A 23,554-nucleotide genomic window follows, 5' to 3' on the forward strand; every position below is an offset into this window, starting at 1 on the left:
CAAGGGCCTGGGAATGATACAAGTGAATGTGACAACACTTGCCTTGTCCCAACACATGCACATGCTAATGGGCCAAAACAAGGGCCTGCCACACGTCATCCAGAGGCGCCAAGAGGGATGGACTGTTACTCATTACTCAAGACTTCAGTAAGCAAACGCTCTCCAGGGTAGGGCTCGCATGGAATCACTCCATGGCTGAGGTCTGTCAAGAACAAACGCTCAGCAAGCAAGGTAAAACTATGAAGTGTACATGAAAAACATCCGTTCAAGTCTCTAATTGTCCTGATGCAGCAGCTGGTATGGATCTGGCAAAGTGCCTTGTCTGTATTGTCAAAACACGTAAAGATATAGCAAGACACTGACTAAAATGTTAAATGGAATAACCAGTTTTAAGGGAACAAATACATCGTACCCTGTTGACCCTGTCGACCCACCCGCCCCCGTAGAGTCCTCAGCTGAGCTCAGTGTTGACCATGAAAGGAGGTAATTTAAGCCAACCGAATGTCTAAGCCATGAGTCACCCTGCAATGGAATTTAATCACAGAGCAAGCGAATCCAAACATGAATGATCAACTCACATAGGCGAGTGGTTTGAAGGGAATGCTCATGGATTCAAGATGTGGTATGATCATTGTTGCCATATTCTGATGATGTCACAGGGATGGATGGAGATGGAGGTTTTGGAGAGGGCGAAGTCATCTCTAGTTACATCTCTAGATGGGGAGTGATGTCATGGCAATTATGATGTCAATGCATCTGAGAAAAACTTGTCTAGAGTGCCACTCAAACTAGCTTGGGATACTAGGGCTTTTGGAGAGATACTGACTCAGGGAAAGCGAGAGGAATCTGCTCGGTCAGGAAGGAGGACTGGCATTCCTGGCATTTCGGAACATGCCAGTCTTGAGTGTTTCAGCAAAACCACACTCCACAACCCTGGCTCCACCATATAAATATGACATGAAAACCCCTCCAGTGAGCTAGTGAACATTTATGCTTGTCTTGTGAGACAACTCAAGGCTTGTTCCCACCCTTCAATCAATATGGAGAACAAAGCAACAGGGTCATCTGCTTGACTCAGCACAACATGGGTGTTTTTAGCTTAGTTCCTGTCAGGATATGAAGCTTCATCTTAAGTAAAGTCCTGTAATGCTGCGATTATGAATTTATGGCCGTCAGAGGGATGTGGACAAACTCATCTCTTCAACTATAATATGGTCACAATCGTTTAAGCAGCCCTGACAGAAGCTACCATCCTACTTCTGCTTCATGTCAAAGTGATACCAATTTTATCAAATTTTAAATTGTTAAAAGTAACAATTTTGACTAATATGATAACACTCTTCTTTTGAAAGATTAAATATTTATACACACTACTGTTCTAATATTTGGCCATGGTAAGATTTTTCCTTATGTTCACTAAGGCTGCATATTATGTTTGATCAAATATTATGTTTGAGTCAAATATTGTGAAATATTATAATAATTTAAAATAACTGATTGATACTTTAACATATTTTAAAATAATTCATTCATGTGACAGCAAAGCTGAATTTTCAGCAGCCATTATTTCAATCTTCAGCTTCACATGATCCTTTAGAAAAAATTTGGTGCTCAAAAAATATTGAAACAACTGTGTAAATAAATATTAACAAATTAAATTGCCAACATCAAAACAATGCTACATGTAATAATGAAATAATTTAAGGACAATAATTGGTTTTCTCTTTTTTGTATTAATATAATTGTTCTTTGGACAAATTTAGCAATTTGTTGTCCAATGTGTTGAAAGTCAAATTAGTTGCAACCAACACTATACACATTTATATCTCACCAGGAGGACTATTATTACCAAAAAGTGCATCAGACTGTTCACATACGCACTCGCATTACCGCAGATGTTCTTTAGCCAAGCATGTGTGCAATTATGGATGAGCATCTGAATATGCACGTCCAAAACCAGCCACTTGTCAGAAAAAAAAGCCAAGGTACCAAATGAGTACTGCAGAAAGACTGCGGCAAAAACTAAGGCTATCTTTTCTTTCCCTTCCTCTTCAAGTGATGTGAAAGTATCACCATCACACACCCCTATGTTGGTCACAGAAGTGGAGAAGAGTGCATTATACATTAGGGAGAAAGGTCAAGGACCTGTTAGGCGAATGTTTGCTAATTCAACAGAACAAGAGACTGCAATTAATGAGACTAGCATACAAGTAACTCCCACTGCCACATCAGTCTACAACAACACCACCACTTAGCAGCTTCTGCCACAGTAGTCGACAATTCAGTGTGTATCTTATACAGATTTGAAAAAAAAAAAAGTGTTTTGAGGATAAAATCATAAGCGAGGTAAGATTAAAAAAAAAAAAAGGCTATTTTAAAAACTAGAGCAACCTTTGTGAAGAAAGGGGGGTGAAAGCAAAAGAAAAATGAAGGTGGGAGAGAGACAAACACATTGCTTCGAGAACCGCTAAAACCGAGAGAGAAGAAAGGCTTTACCTTTTGCTACCTTTGCAGAAGATGAAGCAAATTTAATCTCATCTCGCAAGTCTTGTTCTTTTCCACTACGCCTCGAGGTGCTAGAAAAAGTCTAGGGGCCCACACCCATCTCAGACAGGAGCTGTTATCTTTGAGCCTGGAGCTCAGCTCTCCAAATATTAAAGGTTAGAGAGGAGAGACTGAGGCCTGCTTAGGGCAACATCCCTGCTACTAAACACATTAGGGTCAAAAGACACTTTTTTTAAAACCAGTTTTGTTCAAATTTGCTAGATGAAACTTGTTTGAGAAGATGATAGAGAGCATCCACCCTTATGGAAATGTGATTGATGGTTTTCCAAACAATTTTAAGACGATTTCAACTGAATTTAAAATGTCAGACAACCTCCTTTTATCCAGTTTAGCTTGTGCTACAAGTTAGGATTTTTAACTGCGTAATATTATACAACCTCCCTATGAAATTAGTTAGCAGTTGGTCAAACTTTAAGCCACAGTAAAGGAGCCCTATAAACTAAAGAAAAATGAATGCAAAAGGAAAGAGAACAGCCACAACTGACCTGTGAATCTTGCAGTGACAGGAAATGCATCACTGAGCAGTGGGTTTTCTGCTACTTCCTGACTGTTAGACCACAAACAAGTGAACACTTCTCTCTCATTTTGAGAGTGGAAACTTCTTCCCCTTCCTCTTAGACTTAGTATTTCTCACTTTGTGTTTTCGACATGTTCGAATGACATATATTTCTATTTAGTTGGTAACCATTATTAGAAAATGTAAAATAAAATAATAATAATTTTGTATTAACAATACCAGCATGGCACACATCTTACACAAAATTGGTATATTTTCTCACAAAAAAAAAAAAAAGATTCTAAATGCCCCCTACTTTTACACGGAACCCCCTCTTCATCACTCTTAGATCATGCCACCCTTCAGTGGTTTGCTTCTGAGAAGAACAAAACAAGTCTGGTTCTCAGAATTCTAAAAACGCATCTCAGACACCTTCAAAAAGCTTCACTTATCATCCCAGATATCATCTCAGATATCATTCTACTGTGCTGAAACCACCACACACAATCAAACATGATATTATCAACTAAAATCATCAAATCAAGACCTCACAAACACAACACCAAGCACACGATTCAAAAATACAAACATTTAATGACTTTAAGTCAAAAGAGTAACCAACTTCCATTTAGTATGGGTGTTGTAGACTGAGGTTAATTACTGAGAAAACAACATGAGGAACAGAACTTGGTGCACCCTTACTCACTTCCTCTCTCGCACATCTCACTCTCAGGGTTCATCTCCTGCTACTAAACGCTTAGCTATTTCCTCTATGTGAATGTTGTGTCCTCAGGCATTTGTACAGATGCTGATGGGCAAGAGAAGGGCTGATGTTTAAAAATGTAAGCAGAATATATCTTACCAGCTGCGAGCTGACCCCAACTGATGGACCTCTTAAAAGGCACATGGTATGTGCTACAAAATGTTAAAAATGTTCTTCCTTGTGATCTGTTTCTACTATGTGGCAACAGGCCGCACACCACAGATAGGAAGACACGTCAGACTTGTGAAAACAGGACAGGAAATTGCCACAGGGGCTAACAAAGACAAACGTTTGTGTTGCACTTCAAACTTCGAGGCCCAAAATGTAAAAGTTATCCATTTCTAAATTCTGTCACCAACAACTGCCAGTACTTGCGAAATGGTATAGTGGCATTGGAATGATATTTGGGATTCGCTGATGTTAAAATTCTGTTCAGTACCACCAATTGGATAATTATTTTCATGTTAGGGCTGATGATAGACAAATGGCTGATATTAAAATTAAATATGTTGTCTAGATAAGTAAAAAGTAAAACACTAAAAACTAAAATCAGTTACTAAGATACTACAAGTGAATTTAGGTACCACAACATTACAATGTGAAAAATGTATATTGAGGTTTTTTTAGGTTTCTTAAGTTTAAGTGAGTGTTGGATGATGGAAAAAGTTAACGTCAATGTAAAAATAGAGAAAATAAGCAAGCAAAACTTAAAATAACATAGTAATGCCAATAAAAAAAAAAATCTAATATTAGGTTTTTGATTGGGAAAATGATCTATTATGGTAAATTAATAGTGCTGACTGCATGCACAGCGGTTTCAATATAACGTGCTGGCTGAAGAACCTTCCATAACTTATTTGTTAGGATCTTTGCACAGTCTCTGCGCTGCCTCCAGCTGCATATGCAATATGAAAAACATTTCAGATATTTCGGTACAAGATAAAATGTTTTGACTTATACACAGGAACAATTCAGAGCATGACAAGACTGGAGAAGCTCAGGGCTTTCAGTCTAATACTGACTGCAAACTCAAGCGTATGAACCTCCATCTGAATCACAATCATCTGACCATGATTACATTCTGTAAAACCTGTAACACATTAAGCATAAAACCCCAATCTTTGCTAAAAAGCTCATTCTGTTTTACTCTATAAATTATTCAGTTTCTAAAACAACATATATCTCACACTTGGGTGAATAAAAGTCAACTAACTTCAATATACACACTGACTCAATGCCAGTACTGCTGAGCCTGGCAGAAATCAAGGCTCGTTCACTGATAATGCTGCCTTTGATAAATGGGGATGTTCCAGCTCTCCTGAGACTGTATTTATCATGCTTTTGTCTATGGCGACATATGCAATGTTGTGAAATAGCGCCACCCCCGCCATCTTGACTCACCCATCTCCGATGTGTTTACACTCATACCAATACCGACATGTCACAGCATATGTCTGCACAAGGAGGGAAAAATGTACCCTGAATACAACAGCAAAACACGCCTGCCTTGCACCCCCACACTTCGAAATAAAATTCTGGGAAACCCTAAACAGCCAGTGATGACAGTCATGACACGGCTTGCATTCTACCTTTGAAAAGCCCCTAAGCATCACAAGGTTTTTGCTCACTGAGCAAAACAGTAGAATTCAAAATTTACTTTATACCTCACGGTCAGTGAAAGAGAAACTAACTGCACTTGTAGAATACTTTAAGTTCCTTTCTAGGCACTCAAGGACAAAAAGCATACATGAGAATCAAATCACTTGTCTGAAATCATAGCTAAACATCTACAAGCTAGGGACAGAAAGAAACTGAAGCTGGCTTTTAAATTGAAATAGCATTCCAAACAGGTCTGGACACAAACTGTGTGAGTTGTCCACATGGCCAAAAGCTGCACTGGCACTCCTTGAATATAATGCAGCGTAAAATACTTTATGGCTAACACAATTGGCCCAAAATAAAAGACATTCATAGCATTTATCATAAGTTATGTAAGGTTTGCCTTTGTGCAATATGTGGCGTAGTTTTCACGTCATGTTGTCTCGGCTATGACGGGCTGTGAGACGGGCTGCAACATGAAAGGAGGTCACTTACATTTCCATAAAGTGATTACATATCAGTTAAATGGGATAAAGCTGCAGATTAATAAACGTCAGTAATAAACACACTAAGAAATAACTGGGACTTAACAGACTCTTCATTATGAAATGAGACCCAGTATATACCCAGGTCTGAAATTAACACATAATCTAACCAGACGAAAAAGGCACTGGTTTATTAAACTTCCACAAACTTATTTCTCTTACCAACATGTTGTGATATTGTTCATAAGGCCCTTCAATCTAAATGTGGTAATACAAGCTGTAATTATTCTGCGAGATCGAGGCTGACACAGTACTGTAAGTGATATGTTTAGACAGCTTTCAGATCCATGCTGGCTAATAAAACCCATGGCGAGGGTGTACAGGAGGACCTCTCTTTTTACCAACTACTGACTGCAGCCTAATTGCATATCATTTTTCTACCAATGACCCAACTCTCCAGCTACTGTTGCAAAAGTGACATTTTCAGGTGCTGAACCAGAATTGTGTTCTCAATGTTATGAGCTATATTACATACATCAATCATTTTCTTAATTACATGGACACCATGTACTCTTGATACGGTACTCATTTACTGCTGGAAATGTTTGCATGAGCTGTTGTGAATGTGTGCCTGGGCTTTACCTGTGCAGCTCATAACCTGCAAAAAAAAAAAGGACAAAGCAAACACCACCACAATAAAAACACTTTACAATAAAATAACCCTCCCCTTCCCCCATCCCTCTATTCAAATCTCTCAATACAAGAAACCAGAGAGGAATGGAGTGATAAAGAATAGCTCTAATGACTTTCAGAGCTCAGTGATGGGAGAGGAATCACGTGTTGCCATTTTGTTGTGGTTGTTTTTCAGATTCGTGACGAGGCGGGATACAGATGCTGGTGGTTGGGTTTTATTCAGGTCAATATTTGAGAAGGAACGCTAGCCTTTGTAGGGTTTCGTTTGCTCATGATAGCAACGAGATGAGAAAAGCCAACAATAATATGGGAGGCTGTAAATGAACGAGCTTAAAAAGTAGTAGTTATCTTCTCAAATCTACTTAAGCAGATAGTGACAATATCCTGAAGTGAGCTGAGAACTAAAAAACAAACAAACGAGTGAAACGTGGTTATCCATCAAATCAGCAGAATCTGATTCTCAGCATCTGGGCTCAGTACAAGGTACCAATAACAAGGCATGAATTTGTGCGTATGCAATAGGCAGAATATCTCTTGACGACTGTGAACACTAAATGAGACTCACAATGCCAATGTAAACAAGGAGTGGCTGTTGCTAAGAAACGGGTTGTGAGGTGACCTAAAGCATGTCGAGTGATATGACACAGATACAAGAGTAGTTGACATTTAAACATGAAAAATAAAGCCAGAAAACAAGATATGAAGTGTACAACATTAAGCGCGTGTACATATATTGTGAACATACAAACAAATAAATATTAGTCTACTGAAATAGAAATGATCTAATATAAGTGTTTTAATTATTGTTGTTGATCGATGACTTCTCTATTAATGTCTTGTAATTGCAAATAATAAATTTAACAAACTCAAATTTCTAACGCTTATGCCAGAAGGTTTTTTTTTTTATTTCACACCAAATAAGTTTCCATTTCAACGGACAGTAACCAGTGAATAGAGTTATTTTTCAAACAAGTAGGTCAATATGTGGCCTGAACTGAAACAAACTGGTATCCTCGTAGCAAACCCACTGTCACATGGTAAAGCGCCTTTTAATTTAAGATCTTACAAAAGTTTCCAAATGACATGCAATACAGAACTTCCATGAGTTTTATGTTATACAGTCATCTCAAAAGGTGCTATATATGTATGTATGTATGTATGTATGTATGTATATATACTAAAATCATTAAAACAATAACTGCCCTTAAATTAATGCCGTAAACACAACTTTTTGGATGTGGGGGAATGCCGTAAACACAACTTTTTGGATGTGGGGGTGGTAAATGTCTGTAGAGTTTCCATGGGTCTCCAGGGTTCTGGGATTTCAATTTTCCACAGCTAACATATGACACTACTGCAACCACCTTCCAACCTCACTCAGTTAAACACATATTCAGGTTTTTAAGGGATTATTTTAGTCATTTTACAAAAAGAATATTGGTCACCCCCATAGTTTGTGATGTAACTACAGAATTTGTGAGTTAACTTTCCTCTGGCTGATGTAATGTGTGACTAACTGAGGATGCTGTGTTCCTAAACTGGACACATTTGGACCCATTTACCATCCAATTACACTACACCACCAACTTTCATGAACCTTAGCCATTGTCATTTAAATGTTGTATCAATATACTAGCCTCAAAAATGCCTTTTTTAATAATTTAGTTAGAATCTCTTAAAGAAAATATATAATGTATACAAATATCTGTGCTTGGAGATTTCCAACAGCTTGAGCTTCCTTCATTGATGATATGATGCTGTACACAAGAACCTTAGTTTATATCATGACCACAATCCTAATTTTAAAACTCACATTAAGCCATCAGAAACTAACACATTTTCATTAGCAAGTCTTTTTAGAGCTGTGACTTGTGGTTTAATGTTCTCTCAAACGCAACCGCCCACAGCTTGTTCAAAGCCTGCGTGTGTTTCTCTAAAATGTTAGATACTTGCTTAGGTGCTCACCACACGTGTTGCTTTAGCGCTTGCAAAATGGTCGCTTCTATTCACATCTTTGAAACTGTGAAGCTCTTTGTTTTTCGGAGGCTTTGTGAGCCTGAATTGCATGTAATTGCATTTTAAGGCTGGTATGTGCCCTGAGCTGTTCCTTCAAAACGCACTGAATTGTCATGACGATAACCAGTCACATGTCTGAACTGTGTATCCGTTGTTTACAAGACATACTAGAATATTAGACACAGGGGCTGCCCCTTCTCTGTAGTTATGGGAGGTGACCACGTGTTCTCATCTGGTCGATCTCCTAAGTACTTGTTAGCAACATACACCTGTGCAAGTAAAGCTCTAGATGAAAACAACTATTCAACTTAATGTCTGGGGCCAAGCATCCAGGACTTCGATACTCAACACTAAATTAGTGTCAGCAATAAACGTTTTTATTGCATGGTGCAAATGGGAATATGTCAACCATGTCGCTTTGAGCCTGGAATTCCTCTTAAATGAGAACGCCAGGCACCTGACTTGACTCAAGAGTGGCGGTACAGCAGGTTACAAACAGACAGAGGCCCTTGTATCAAAAGAGGAACTTGCAACTGCTTTAACAAAATAAAGGAGTTCTGGAAAACATGGTGTTTGCAATGAATGGTTTCATAAGATTGATTTCAAAACAGTCTTTAAATGGGCTATTTTGGTTGTTTAGTTATTTTGTAGCCCTTTGTCATGAGACGCTTGACTATGTGATGTTTTTGTGACAAATTTAGTGAATACACTCCAAGCAAAAAGATTAAATTATGTGGTTTACATGGGAAGTGGTCTGGTATCAGTCATCTTTGAACATGTGACGTGTAGATCATCTCTGGTGAGATACAACAATGATAATGAGAGAAGTGATATTCATTTTTTGACGCCAACATGCTTGAATAATAAAAAGACAGATTTGATGTTTAAAAAAAAAACATTTTGCCATTCTAATTTTCAACAAAGTCCTCAACTTTAGAAATGTTCTTCTGTTAGTATATTTGTGGACCTTAAAGATTCTGAAGTTTCTGTAGAAATGCCTTCTAGATTCTCAACCAATTCCTGTTCTTACTAAAAGGCATATACTATTTGGTTATATATGACCAAAGTGAAACCCGGTATTGTCTATGCCCTGGGAAATAGGATGTAATGGACAGTCTCGACTCTAGAACAACAGAAAGAACCCATTCAGTGGGCAGTTTCAGTGGAACATCGCCCACCAAAGCTGGAGACAAAAACAAAACGGGGGTAGCAGGTGGGTGGGAGTCATTAACTTCTTCAACAAAAGGGCATTTCCAAGATGAGATTGCAGGCCACTCTTCCTTATTATATCAAGACCATGGGTTTCTTTTGGCTTAACTGACTGACCATTTGTTCCGCTTTCTTTCCTAAACCATGATGTTATATGTTTTGGACAAAATAAATATTATCTCTAGTTCTTTGCTTCAGTCAAACACAAAAGAACTGATCTTCTCAATATATTTTCTTATTTTCTTCAAATTGATACCGAATAATCTATTATGTAATCATCTGTGATAGCGAATCTGTCAGTAGTCTATATCTAGTACCTGAGAACCGAGGCATGCCAGTCTGAGCTTGTTTCAGGAATCAAGACAGTTTCAACACTGAGAATGTGTGTTGCTCATTGGAAATGGGGAGAGCAGTATGAAAACATGATGCAAATCTGCCCGAGCAGTCAACAACATATTGACAAAGGAATGACAACCTAGACTATTTCAATAGAACACTACTGCTTTGAGTAAAAATTCAAACATACCCAACGGCGAAATTATTGTTATCACATTTAGTGATCTTATGAAACTTATAAATAGTTTTTTTTTTTTTTTTTTTTTTTTGCATACTGGAGTCATGGTCACATAAGATTATATTTAAACTGAAGACAAAAATTTCTTAGAGTATTGTTATACTGACAAACTAGCTCAATGACGATAGCTGCACATTCTCTATGATCTCTGCGCTAAGATCTTTCTAGTTCAAGAATCCTCTAAAGCTGAAATATGAAGTGCCATGAACGAAGAAACCTCAGAGATGTCCTCAAAACCTTCAGTTAGCTACCAATCCGGCAGATTCTACAATCTACCATGTTATAACTAATTTCAAAAACTTAATCACTGAAAGAACTGAAAGGCTAACAATCCATAATCTGCAATATGAGGAGCAACAGCTCTCAAACCATCAGACAATACTATGACAGGACGAGGACAAAGATTCTTTCTCAAGCCCAGCCCTCTTCTGTTCTCTACGCTAGACCAGCTAGATCAGTTTGGTCCACCCCTCCTTCTCAGCAGGACCTTATGATCCAATTACAAGCAGGGACTTGTTGACGCTATTTTATGTGAAGAGCCAACCTGACACTACCAGCGTGACTGCCAACTGTGACAGAAACTCAGGCCCTAAGAGAAGCCCCAAACAAAGCAATCCATAGCAAAGGGGCCTGTGTTTGACTACTACCCAACTCCAGGTGCCCTGGTTCATTTACAATACAAATCAGGAACGGCCGGGTGGGAGCATAATGGTGTGAGTGGTGTTAGTATCTCCAGCCTAACGGGGTCTGACAAGATAACAAGGCTATTAAAGTAAAATCTGACATCATGATGAACACCTGAGGTCATATGGCATAGCATGTGTTGAGTTGGGGAAAATTCCCTAGAAGTCCAAGTTTCTGACCTCCACCAAAACACTTTCACATGTGAATTTGATTGAACTGAAAGGATGCTTTAAAAGTGTAATGTACTTGGTACCGTTCTTGCATTAAAAAGACCTCAAAAACTTAAACTGGAGTATTACCAAAACATGAATTTTATGGTACAAGCAATGGCATTGCCTTAAAAAAGGGCATTCAGAATAATGCCCATGTGACATCTGTAACTTCAGCCAAGATATTCATTTGCATAAAACTCTTTCAACATCACTCTTGGCCACATGCTTGAACGTAATCATGTCAAAATAAATTACTGTTTTCTCTATAAGACTGGTTGCCCTGCTACTTACAGACTTGTCTCAGCGCATACCATGGAGATGACATAAAGTTACTATAGTAAGTATGGTGTCAGGCATAATAACACGTGGTAAACTCAGGCAAAATTACGTTCTTTGAGGATTATATTTTAAAAAAGGAAAACAAAAAAGGAGCAAAAAATAGGTGCTCCGGGACAGAGTTGTTTATCTCTCTCTTCTCAATGAAATACTGAGTTTTTTTAGCAAAACAGGATGAGTACCATTCAGACCAGGTTTGATGGCAATGTTGAGGCCTGATAAGCCAGTCTAAAAATCAAACTGAAATCTACAAGCCCACGTAATGGAATCAATGACACACTTTAACAGCAAAACCATCACTTACGTGAAAAAAGCACATTGGCGGTAAGGTTATTTGTATGCATTCTGCATTGTCGGCAACTTTTTAAGCATATAGCTAAAACAGGCAAAGATGAAATCGAAAATATTAATTTGACACTGCAACCCACTCTAACCGTCGTATGGGCTTGGTCAATAGACTTACAAAACATGATTGCCTACCTCATTCTCGGTACCCATATAAGTCAATGATACTATGCAAAACATGTGACTATAAACTTTTAAACCACACATAATATAATAAATACATTTTGTTAGATTTGAATGATTGCAAAATGGTCTTTCATGTAGGGAAAATGGCGCTAAATCTGTTTTCGCACACATCTGCAGCAATTTATTATATAACTGTCAATCATGCGACCAATAGGTGATTATTAAAAATAAACCAAATGCACAGATATTTAATTGTTTAGCTGTATTGTAATGAAGGCTGTATATAAATACAGTGTTTAAATGATGACTTAAAAACAAAAACAAAAATCAAACAATGTAACTTCATAATCAACACAATCTATATTGCATATACGGGTATGTAATAAACAACAAAAAATGCTTACAAAGTGAAGAATGCAGACAACAGACACTTGATGCTAGCAGACCTAGAAGTGAATACTATTACATCAAAAACAGACAAAATGGTCACTAACCTTAAAGGTTCAGCGGTTTCATGTCAAACTCCATGGTTACGGTGGAAAACATATCAAAATCTTGGGAAAATGACAGATAAAAAGAAATAAACTTGAAAAAAAAACAAATGGAGAGAGATAGATTATGTTGACGGGAGTAAAAAAAAAAAAAAAAAAAAAAAATTATAATCCAAGGGTGTGTCTAAAGCGAATCAAATGGCATGTTCAAGGTGCTGAACACTGACCTGCCCCTCTGCCTCTCCCACTTACTTTAGTGGTAGATAGAGCGAAAATGAGAACAGAATATGGGAGGGCAATGGCAGCGGCTTGTAATCTTTAAAAAAAGAGAAGTACTGCAAAGCAAATCTCTCTCACTGTGACTCATCCCCCAAGGAACCACTGACAAACAGGCTGTAAAACAGAACTTCAGCATGGGACCAATCAGCTGCAAGGGTAGAGCTAATATGCAAACACATTCAGGTGAGCCCAAGCTGTTCGATTGGCTAGCAAGCGCAGCGGGGGAGGGGAAACCTGGACAAAGTAACAATCAGACTACACCTTAAGCTATGTGAGACGGGAAACACAAGACTGGGTAAGAGAGTAAAGGTTTTTAATCAACTTGACGTAGACGTGGCAAGAGTAACGCAAGCTTGGGGGATTTTACCAACATGAAATGCTATTTTAAGGAGAGAAAAGCTAAATTCATATCAACTGACTAGATCTCTCTGTAGTTCTTGTTTTGAGTGGTGCCAGAGCTTTTATTTGAGAAGGTGAAATGGGAGTGGCCCTAGAGGCTATTTGACACCCCTTAAAGCAGGCTTTATGTTTGATATGAGGCATGAAAAAGGTCATGCGTTATAAAACTGGAAGAGCCGCCCCATCTGGTTGCACTGTTGAAAAGAACACCGACAAGAAACACTTCCAATTCATCAGAGGCCCTACCACTGATTTCTACATCACCACGTTCTTACAACCAAAGGGAAAGTACAGCGTGTGACTCTGCTGCTTGGTTCAGCAGTATTCCAATATTTGAGCAATAAAGTGTTAGGTCACCCTAAAATGAAAATGCTGTCATCATTTACTCACCGTTATGTTGTTCCAAACCGGTATTAATTTCTTCTGCGGAACACACACACCAAAAAAACATTATTTGAAGACCTGAAGAAGTGTTTTTTAGCATACATTGAAACTCAATGGGCTCCAAAACCATGATGAATTGCACAAATAAACAGCAATACATTTTTCTAAATATCTTTTACGTTCCACAGAAGAAAGAAAGTCTCATAGGATTGGGAAAACATGAGAGTGAATCCTCTGTGCCAAACATCCTTATTGTGAAGAGACCAAGATACCAAATTAACGTCAATCTCCCATTAGGTTTCTTCACCCTATCTTTGAGCATATGGAGCCATAACCCTCGTCAAGCAATTTTATCTGAGACAATCCAGCTGACAAACAGGAAGCCAGGGTCTGTGGCATTTCGTAGCTAAGTGAAAAGCGCTGAAATGCAGTTTTGTCTACGCACCATTCAGACAAATAAATGAGACGGTGAATGCACTCTAAACAGACAAAAACAGTCACTTAATTGATACTTTGCCAACTACAACTTCAGTTACGTTAGGGCTTGCCAGCAACTACAGTACCTGCCTCTTTCTGAGAAAACCTTAACTGTACCAGTGAACTGCTGGGGAGTAAAAAAAAAGCAGTCAGGCCTCTTGGGCAACCTTTAGTCTAGTGGGTGTATTCTCAACTTGCATAAAAATATGAAGCCATAGTTTATATATTTATGTATTGCATACACACCATCCTTTACAGACTTAAGAGGATTACAAGAAAAGTTAAGAAAAGGGAGAAAAATATACACCATTAGATGGAGTGCTAGGTATTATGTTCAATTTAGTGCTGAGAACATCATGGAAAGTGTGCAAACACATGGCACGCACCTGCCCCTCTATACCAACAACACGTATGACATGAAGCAATGATATAGAAACCGTCTGTGACATCAAGCGGGGCACATTAAAACAAGTCCAACAGGCTCCACATCACTGAAATAAATGCACAAAGAAACGGGATTTGCATAGAATATCAGTGTTTCCCTAGAAAAGGAAGAGAACAAATACATAATGCATTGCAGTAAAATTATAATCATAATAACAGTAAAATTGTTTCTTAAAACACATTTCAATTGTCTGTTTTGCTTGCATGTATGAAATAATAGATCAACAGGTCATTATGCAGTGTGAGGAATGTAATTCAAACGACATAAATAAAAAGCAAAAGAAATGAATGAAGAAAAACTGTTTTCCTCTTCAGAGAGAGTTGAGAGAATTCAGTTGCCTTTACAGCAACCAGACCCCGATCACATGTCTTTGCTCACAAAGTTCAAAGACACACCTTTCCTATACAGCCTAAAAATAAAACCAGCCCAATAGCGCTGCATGACTGAGTCGAAGCTTAAAAAAAACAACGTCGAGCCACAAGGCCTCATTTTTCTGCTGTGTCGGTTTTAAAATGTAGATGGCACACTTTGGTTTTGCCCATATCCGGAGTAGATCTTTTTTTTTGCCGCCTCCTATAAATTTACTTCAAATGAATTGCTGACAAAAATTTAACTGTGGCTTGAATGCTCTCATGAATGCTAATGTGCACTCATTCCTAGGTTAAAGTCAATTTTGCTCTAACCAACTGATACATTCTGTCCTGATATGAAATCTTTACAATTCTTAGTGAGATCATTAAGAAACGTGTAAATGTCTTATTATCAGTAATGCAACGGAACTCCACGGTGCCATTTATAATATTACTTACATCACCGTGAGATGGAAAACAGTGGCATATTAGAACAGATCCAAATATAGGCATATAGCCTTGAGATAATCGACAAAGACAAAGCACTTTTCAGGGCTGGTCGTGTTGTTTGTGAGAAACTGAGGTCAGGTGCTGACTGCTTCAAGAGGCTTTGTGAACAAAGAAAAGCCCTCCCTCCACAGAATCCCAGTTAAGGGCTGTCCTCAAAGGACCAAGGGGCAAGAGAAAAAGGCAGTGAAGCATTCTAATTAAATCCAGACAGAAGGACCATGGAGTCAATATATGAGAAAGATGCACAAATCTGGTGTTCATCTGGCTTTAAATGGACATAAACATGCCTGCATGTGCATAAAAAACAAGGTTTTGCTGGGTTTAAATTAGCTTTACCAACAATTTTCACCACAAACATGACCTTCTGAAGTCCTTGGTGACCAGAATTCAGTTCATTACATGCTTCAACACACTGACAAAGTAAAGGTTAATTGAATGCCGCGCCACAATCGGAAGGATTCCAACATAACAGCTTTTGTAAATACGAATGTGGACCAAAAGATTACATCTGGTCAACCTTGAGAAATCCCATCAGCTAAGAATGACAAGAGATGTGGGATTATGAACAGATACAACATTCCTGACCTCAGTAAGAAATGAGTGCATGTGAACTGGGATGGGGGAGTTTCAAAGGAAAATCTGTTACTGCGCTAAGGTGCTGAGTCATTCCTTCCATGACCCACATTATGTGATACAGTGTCCACGTCTCTAACAGGTAAATAAAGACACTCCTACTGACTTCCATTACAAATTTAATATATGAACCCTCAGCTCCACAGTTAAGATTTGATTTTGCTGTAATTTTGTACAATTCTAACTACTGATTAGGTAATAATTCACCATAATAGGTGGAATTAAGCAAGACAATCTTGACTGTCAAAAAAACAGAACAGCTGATAATTCTGAACAGTTAGAACTGGTTGATTTAAATTAAGAATTAAAATTCTGTCATCATTTACTCACATGTATTCAAGTTGTTCAGAAACCTACAGTCGTGGCCAGAATTATTGACACCCTTGGTAAATATGAACAAAGAAGGGAATTTGGCCTTTGTGTTCCGTCATATTTATATTCCTGTGAAACAGGAAACCATGGCTGGACAAATTCATGTTTGTAGTCACTCTGGTGTGCTAAATATGCATGGGAATATACTTTAGAAATATGTAACTTATAATAATTTCTAATTGTGTAAATAATTGTTACCATTTGAGAAATCTTTTATTTAATTTAGATTAGAAATGTCCCCCTTTTTCAGGATTTTTTGTGAAAGAACAGGTTCCTTTTTTCAGATTTACCAATTAGGTGTCAATAATTCTGGCCATGACTGTAACTTTCTTTCATCTGTGGAACACAAGAAATTTTAAAGAATTTAAAGAATGTCATAAGGGCTATTTTTCAAAGTCCAAATTAAACCAAATACATTTAAAAGCTACAGCGGAGAGCAAGTTTATTCGAAATATTTCTTTTTGGGTTCAACAGACAAAATGTAAGTTATACAGGTTTCAATACAATCAGGTATGCACGAAAACAAACTATGAGTTTACACCACAAAAGTAACAATGGCGTCAAACCATCAATTATCTTCTTCTCTATCTCTTTATGATATGAGGGGAATATTATTTGGTCTGCACAAGAACGTTACCATCCCTTACCAGACAGTATACAATCCTCACAAAACCTCAACCAATTAAACATTAGACAAAGAGCAAGGCCAACATTCCAGAAAGTGCCTTTCACTCACATCATAGTGAAATACAACAGAAGCGGAGCTGCTATTGATGGCTGTGAGGTCTGTTTTAGAGCTCAAATGGTCGAACGGTATGTTTTCTCTCTGAAGAACAGACACTGGAAAGCATTATGCTAGATGAATACCTAATGTCTCAGTCTATTTAAATTATTTAAATCCAAGCCTGAGGGAGGAGAGACCAACTGTTCTGCAATTGCCTTTACAAATATAAACAAAATGAATAAGTAAACAGGCACAGTATTTGCTTTATTTTATCCCTGTCTAGCGAGACATCCGCTAAATGAACATTTTACTGGCGATTATGTACAGTACTAACATACTCTCATTTAATGTGCCGTGGTACAGTTTTTACATTCAAGTCTAAATCAGCTGGATGAATTAAGTCACATCTGCCTCTTTAATGGACCATCTAAACACATTTATTCAACATTCCATATACTTTTATATGGAATGACTTTTAATAAAAAACAAAAGTTAAAATGCCATTTGAGGTCTACTGAAACACTAAGTTTCGGGACCTGAAAACCTTAATGTAAAATCGAATTTAAAGCCACCACATAAAACGGTCTCTTAACTATATTAGAAGTTAAGGAGCAAGCCTTCCACCTCTTATGAACTTCAGCTATCAGCAAGATGTGCCTGCTTAAAAATAACCAAACTTTCCATATTTGTCTTTCTGCAGTCAAAACAAAGGCAGTCGGCCTTGTATCTCTATAATGCCTTACTTAATAAGATTCAAAGATATTTGGCTGCCATCTGAACAGCAGGGTTACAGCAGCATAACATTACACTAACCTAAATATTAATCTAATGTGAAAGCAAACAGAGGACAATATTACTTTCTGAATTACAAGGTTGTGCAGTGAGGAAATGCGTAAAAATTACTAGTCTGGAAACACAATAGGTGGGATGTGTGAGAATCACCCGTCTCTCTCTCTTACTTTACTAAGAGAACCATTTCTTAACAATAATTTATATGAGGAACAGTGCAAAAGGTCCCTTACTTCTAAATTTCAGAACTGAATTAATATTCTATAAACTAATATGTTGCACCTTCCCATATATGTAGCAGTATATTATTATTATTTTCTTTTTTATAAAATGCAATTATGACATAACTTATGAAATAACAGAGTGAACAACTTCAGAGTAATCATAGCACTGCTTTAGTTTGTAATATTACAAACAGTGAAACTAATGACTAATATGAAAAGCCTGTTTTGTGTCTACACTACATTATATAATGCATCATATCAAGGTTCAACAATAATGATTTTTTATTTATTCGGCATGATTGATTCTTATTATTTATATACTTGCTAGAGATATTTATATTTTGTTTTATTAAATGGGTTTCATAAGGGGTTTATGTATTTCATTAAAAGTTTGCTAGCATGTCCACTCATCACAAAGAAAGAAATCCAACAAGCAGCATATTCCAAAAATATGTAAACTAGACGATTCATTTACATTTTTTAACCAATGACCTCAATATTTTTTTTTTTTCCCATTTACAACATATCTTAACTGTTGTTGCTTACGAACTGTGTATGTTAGCAAGCTTAATATCATTATCTTGGTGACAAACCAGCAGAATTTGCAACAACTATAGAAAATACATCCCAGAAATCCAAACCTTCAAAAGGAAGGATTAAAAATGAATGTCCAGGATCAATGAATCTATTTCAGTGGCAGGGTCGCACTGGCCCTAAAGGCCCAAAGAGAGCTGTATGAAATGGTCCAAGGCCATCCTTATTGTTCAGCTTAACATATGAACACCACCACCTTGTGGAAGCCTAATGACTTAACGTTTGCCCATCCATTATATGACACAGGCATATCATCTGGTTTGTTCTTGTCAGCATTCTACGACTGAAAGCCATATTTAAAAAGATTTATGCTGACGTTCTGAGGAATTACCCAACAGACAATTACTCAATCCATGCTGTGAGCCATATGACAATGAATGCTTTAGGCTTAAACACTGAAAAACGAGGCGTCATATTATGCACGCTGTCCTAGAACACTCCAGATATCTTTGCTGATGCTTGTAGTCTGTCTGCAAGGAGGCGGCTCATATTGCAGCAAGCTCTCAGCTGATGATGGCCAGGCGATGCAGTTCCTGGATACCGAGTTTATAAAGACTGATGTCTTCAAATGTGGAGACAAATCAATAGCCAGCCCATTAAGTCATATCACATGCGATTTTCTACACACCATCAGGCCAAGGCACAAAGTCAGGAGCAGAGTGGAATGAACTTGGCCAATCTGTCCTAGGGTTTCCTTGACTTGGCTTCGTATTCACATGGGAGTCACCATCACTCCCACGTATTCTAGAGCAAACACTGGGTGTGAGCGCAACAAGCCGACTCACTAGCTTAGGACTTCAGAGTTCTTTTGTACTCAACACAAAACGTCAGTGAATAAAAGTCTTGAATCCAAAGTTCTTCGTTTGACTGTTTAATTACAAATCTTAAAACATAAAAAACGTAGGATATGTACTTTTCTTACAAATTAACTGTGCAGTTTTGCATAGGTCAAAAGACTGTGTTGCTCCAAAAGTCCAGTGGCTTCTGACTGTTTCATAGGGTTCTATTTCTTTCATAATAAATCTAACAGCCAATCAAATTACGTTATACTACATCACTGGCTAACTGTTTACATTCCAATTTCTACGTTTCATTTGCAACACAGGTTTTTCTCAGATTTTACAAAATAAACTCAAAATATTATTACTTCCATAGAAATGGCTTCAACATATCCCGGTCCCTAATTGACTAGGCCTTAACATATCAATTATCAACTTAAATTTTAAACTGAAGTCATTTACACTCTTACATTTAACACTTTGTAAATTCCTTTTAGCAAGAACCTTCTTCTCTTCACAGGAAAGTATGTAAAGGTAAACATTAACTGGTAAGTATAAACAACTAAATACTTCTCACAGACTATTCAACTGATAGTTTCTACTCTATTTAAGTCTTTCTCTTCTTTCTTCAGTCTTCTCCCTGCAACAAACAAAGTTTAGTTATGGGTCTTTGAATGACGCTGGTCTTCGTCCGAACTTCAGCACTTCTGACAATGCCTTTGGCATCGGGCATCACCCTCATAATTCTGCCTAACATCCAGGAGTTTCTTGGCAGGAACGAATCTGCGACGAGGACAACATCTCCAACCTTGAAACTTCTCTTTAAGCCGAGCCATTTTTGCCGCTCTTGCAGAAGCGGTAGGTATTCGTGAGTCCACCTTCGCCAGAACAGATCTGCCATATATTGTATTTGTCTCCAGCGCCGGCGGGCGTAGACATCCTCCTTAGTAAACACACCAGGTGGAAAACTAGGCTGTGTTTTCAACACGAGCAGATGGTTCGGCGTCAGTGGCTCGAGGTCGTTGGGGTGATCTGTGTTTGTGGTTAAAGGTCTCCCATTGATGATGCTCTCAACTTCGCATAAGAGAGTGTGTAGTCCTTCATCTTCTAAGAGTTGTTGCTTCACAACAGAGCTCAGCACTTTTCGCACTGTACGAATTTGACGTTCCCAGATACCGCCGTGGTGAGATGCAGCAGGCGGGTTAAAGATCCATTGCACACCCTTTCTCATCATGACTTCATTAATGCGAGACTGATCCAGCTCTGCCAATGCCTCACGCAGCTCTCGTTCAGCGCCGACAAAGTTGGTGCCATTGTCGGAACGAATAATTGACACTTGGCCTCTTCTGGCTTGAAAACGCCGTATGGCATTAATACATGAATCAGTGTCAAGAGAATGGGCTACTTCTATATGCACTGCCCTAACAGTTAAACATGTAAAGAGCACTCCATAACGCTTAACCTTTGCACGTCCTCTTCTGACCTCAAAAGGTCCAAAATAGTCTACACCCGTGTTGGAAAAGGGTGGTTTATCAGGAAGCAGACGGTCTTGAGGCAAATCCGCCATTTTCTGCTCTCCTGCCTTGGCATGCAGTCTTCTGCAGAGGTTACACTCTGAAATTACTTTTCTTGCTGCTGCATTGGCTCTTGGTATCCAATACCGTTGTCGTAATATGGCTAAGACATGGTTCCTACCTCCATGTCCACACTCTTGATGAATGTGGTGGAGAATGAGGTGAGCTATTCTGTGCTGTTTATGCAGAATGGCAGGATGCTTGGCCTCTTCAGGCATCGCCGATCTGTTCAAACGTCCTCCTACTCTCAACACATCTCCTTGCAAGTATGGATCCAGCTTGAAAATAGAACTGTTCTTTTTCACACGGGAGCCTGCCAGCTGCAAAGCTTGTATCTCCTCCATGTAAGTTTGTTTCTGGCTGTATTTAACAAGTTCAATTTCAGCTCTGGATAGATCTTCCACGGTAAGTATTGTTTTTTCCAGGTTTTTCTTGTACATCACCATTTGCTGTTCAACTATAGATCTGCATTTCTCTGGATCATTCTCATTCTGCTGTATGTTCTGCTCAAACTCTTTTCTCTTCTCGCTCAGGTGCCGCAACGTCCTTCTCAATTGCAAAATCCAGGCTGCTGCCTTTTTTAGCTTATGCCAACTGGAGTAATACTCAAAGAGCTGATTCAGTGGATATGTGCACTCATTTGAGTTTGTGCATGACACTGCAGCGGATGTCTTCACCTCAACATCATCTTCAGTCAGGTAAGGCCGTTGTTCAGGTTGTTTCGGCCATTCAACTTCTTCTCGCAGGAAACTAGGCCCCTGAAACCAGCTCTTACTTTCCATGAAGCTCTGGATCTTTAAACCTCTGGAAGCCTGATCTGCTGGGTTTTGTGAGGTGTTGACATACTTCCACTGAGAAGATGTAGTCGCTTCTCTAATGAAAGAGACACGGTTGGCTACAAACGTTTTGAAACGAAGGGCATCATTCTCAATGTACTTTAGTACTGTTGTACTATCCGTCCAGAAGACTGACTCCATCAGGGGAACTTCAAGTTCTTCTTTCAACATCCGATCGATCTTGACTGCAACCATTGCTGCTGTCAACTCCATTCTCGGGATCGTAATCTGTTTGAGTGGAGCGACTCTGGACTTTCCCATCAAGAATGATACATGTTTCTCACCCCGGTCATTTGACAGCAAGAGATACGACACAACGCCATATCCATCTTGACTAGCATCTGAGAAATTATGAATTTGAGCAGTGTTTGTGGGCCCAAATGCGGCAGGTTTGAAACATCTGTTCAGACGTAGCTCTGAAATCTTGTCTAAGTCTGTCAGCCACTTCATCCATGTCCGACATTCCTTTTCATGGATTTCTTCATCCCAACCTTTCTTCTCTTGGCAGAGATTTCTTAAAATGAGCTTGATGGGTAGTAGGAGTGGTGCCAAAAAACCCATTGGGTCATAAACCGAACTGACTACAGATAAAATGCCCCTTCTTGTACATGGCTTGTCCGGCAGATGTATTTTGAACCTGAAGCTGTCAGAACTCGTGCACCACTGCATGCCTAATGCCCGTTCTACTGGTAACTCATCATGCTCCAAAACGAGATCTTTGACTTCAGCTGCTCGTTCTTGGTCAGGAATGGAACCCAGCAGGGCTTTGCTGTTGCTGACCCACTTGGTCAAATGGAAACCACCACTGGCGCACAACATCATTAGCTCCTTCACAAGAGCAACCGCTTTATCTTCTGTGGCTACCGACTTCAAACAGTCGTCCACATAGAAGTTCTTGAGGACTGTCTGTGTGGCTTCTGGGGTACTCTTTGATGCAGCATCTTCCGCTGTTCTTCTTAATGCATATGATGCACAACTAGGAGATGATGTAGCACCGAACAAATGCACACACATTCTGTACTCTTCTGCTTCCACATTCAGATTACCACCTGGCCACCACAGAAAGCGCAGCATATCCGCGTCCGTGTCTGGAATCCGCACCTGGTAAAACATGGACTCTATATCTGCCATCATGGCTACAGGCTCCAGTCTGAATCTCAACAATACTCCGATGAGGGTGTTAGTTAAGTCAGGCCCTTGCAACAACTGGTCATTTAGCGACACACCTTGGTAAGTTGCCGCACAGTCAAAGACGACTCTGAGTTTCCTCTTTTTTGGATGGTAAACTCCATGGTGTGGAATAAACCATACTCTTCCATCACTGCGAATCAACTGTTCTTCTGGAATCCTTACTGCATAGCCTTTTTCCAGTATGTTGTCCATAAAAGCCTTGTACTCTTGAAAGAAATGTGAATTCCTACTGAACTTCCTCTTCAAAGAGTTAAGCCTCTGTTCAGCAATACCACGGTTGCTTGGCATCTTCACCTTGTCATCCTTCAAAGGCAACTTAATGCAGAAGTGACCGTCCACGAGCTGAGCTGATGTTGTCACCGTATGCATGAACTGTTTGTCATGTTGCGACTGTTCTCGT

The 23,554-nt window shown here is 38.8% G+C and overlaps 1 protein-coding gene across 6 annotated transcripts in view; it reads right to left on the bottom strand.

Annotated features, from left to right (window-relative positions):
* Nucleotides 1–23,554, bottom strand: part of LOC113075440 (ETS-related transcription factor Elf-1-like) — a 47,239-nt gene that overhangs the window by 18,406 nt on the left and 5,279 nt on the right. For 2 of the 6 annotated variants that reach the window (XM_026248151.1, XM_026248156.1), the window contains exon 1: nucleotides 12,598–12,952. The exons of 1 other annotated variant lie outside the window; for it this stretch is intronic. The gene's annotated coding sequence lies outside the window, so the exon portion shown is untranslated. Of the gene's footprint in view, nucleotides 1–3,923; nucleotides 4,030–12,597; nucleotides 12,956–23,554 lie in introns of those variants that run through there. 3 more of the 6 variants (XM_026248152.1, XM_026248155.1, XM_026248154.1) reach the window with 3 other exon arrangements.

This window comes from Carassius auratus, unplaced genomic scaffold (assembly GCF_003368295.1).
Source record: "Carassius auratus strain Wakin unplaced genomic scaffold, ASM336829v1 scaf_tig00017060, whole genome shotgun sequence".
NCBI classification, from domain to species: domain Eukaryota; kingdom Metazoa; phylum Chordata; class Actinopteri; order Cypriniformes; family Cyprinidae; genus Carassius; species Carassius auratus.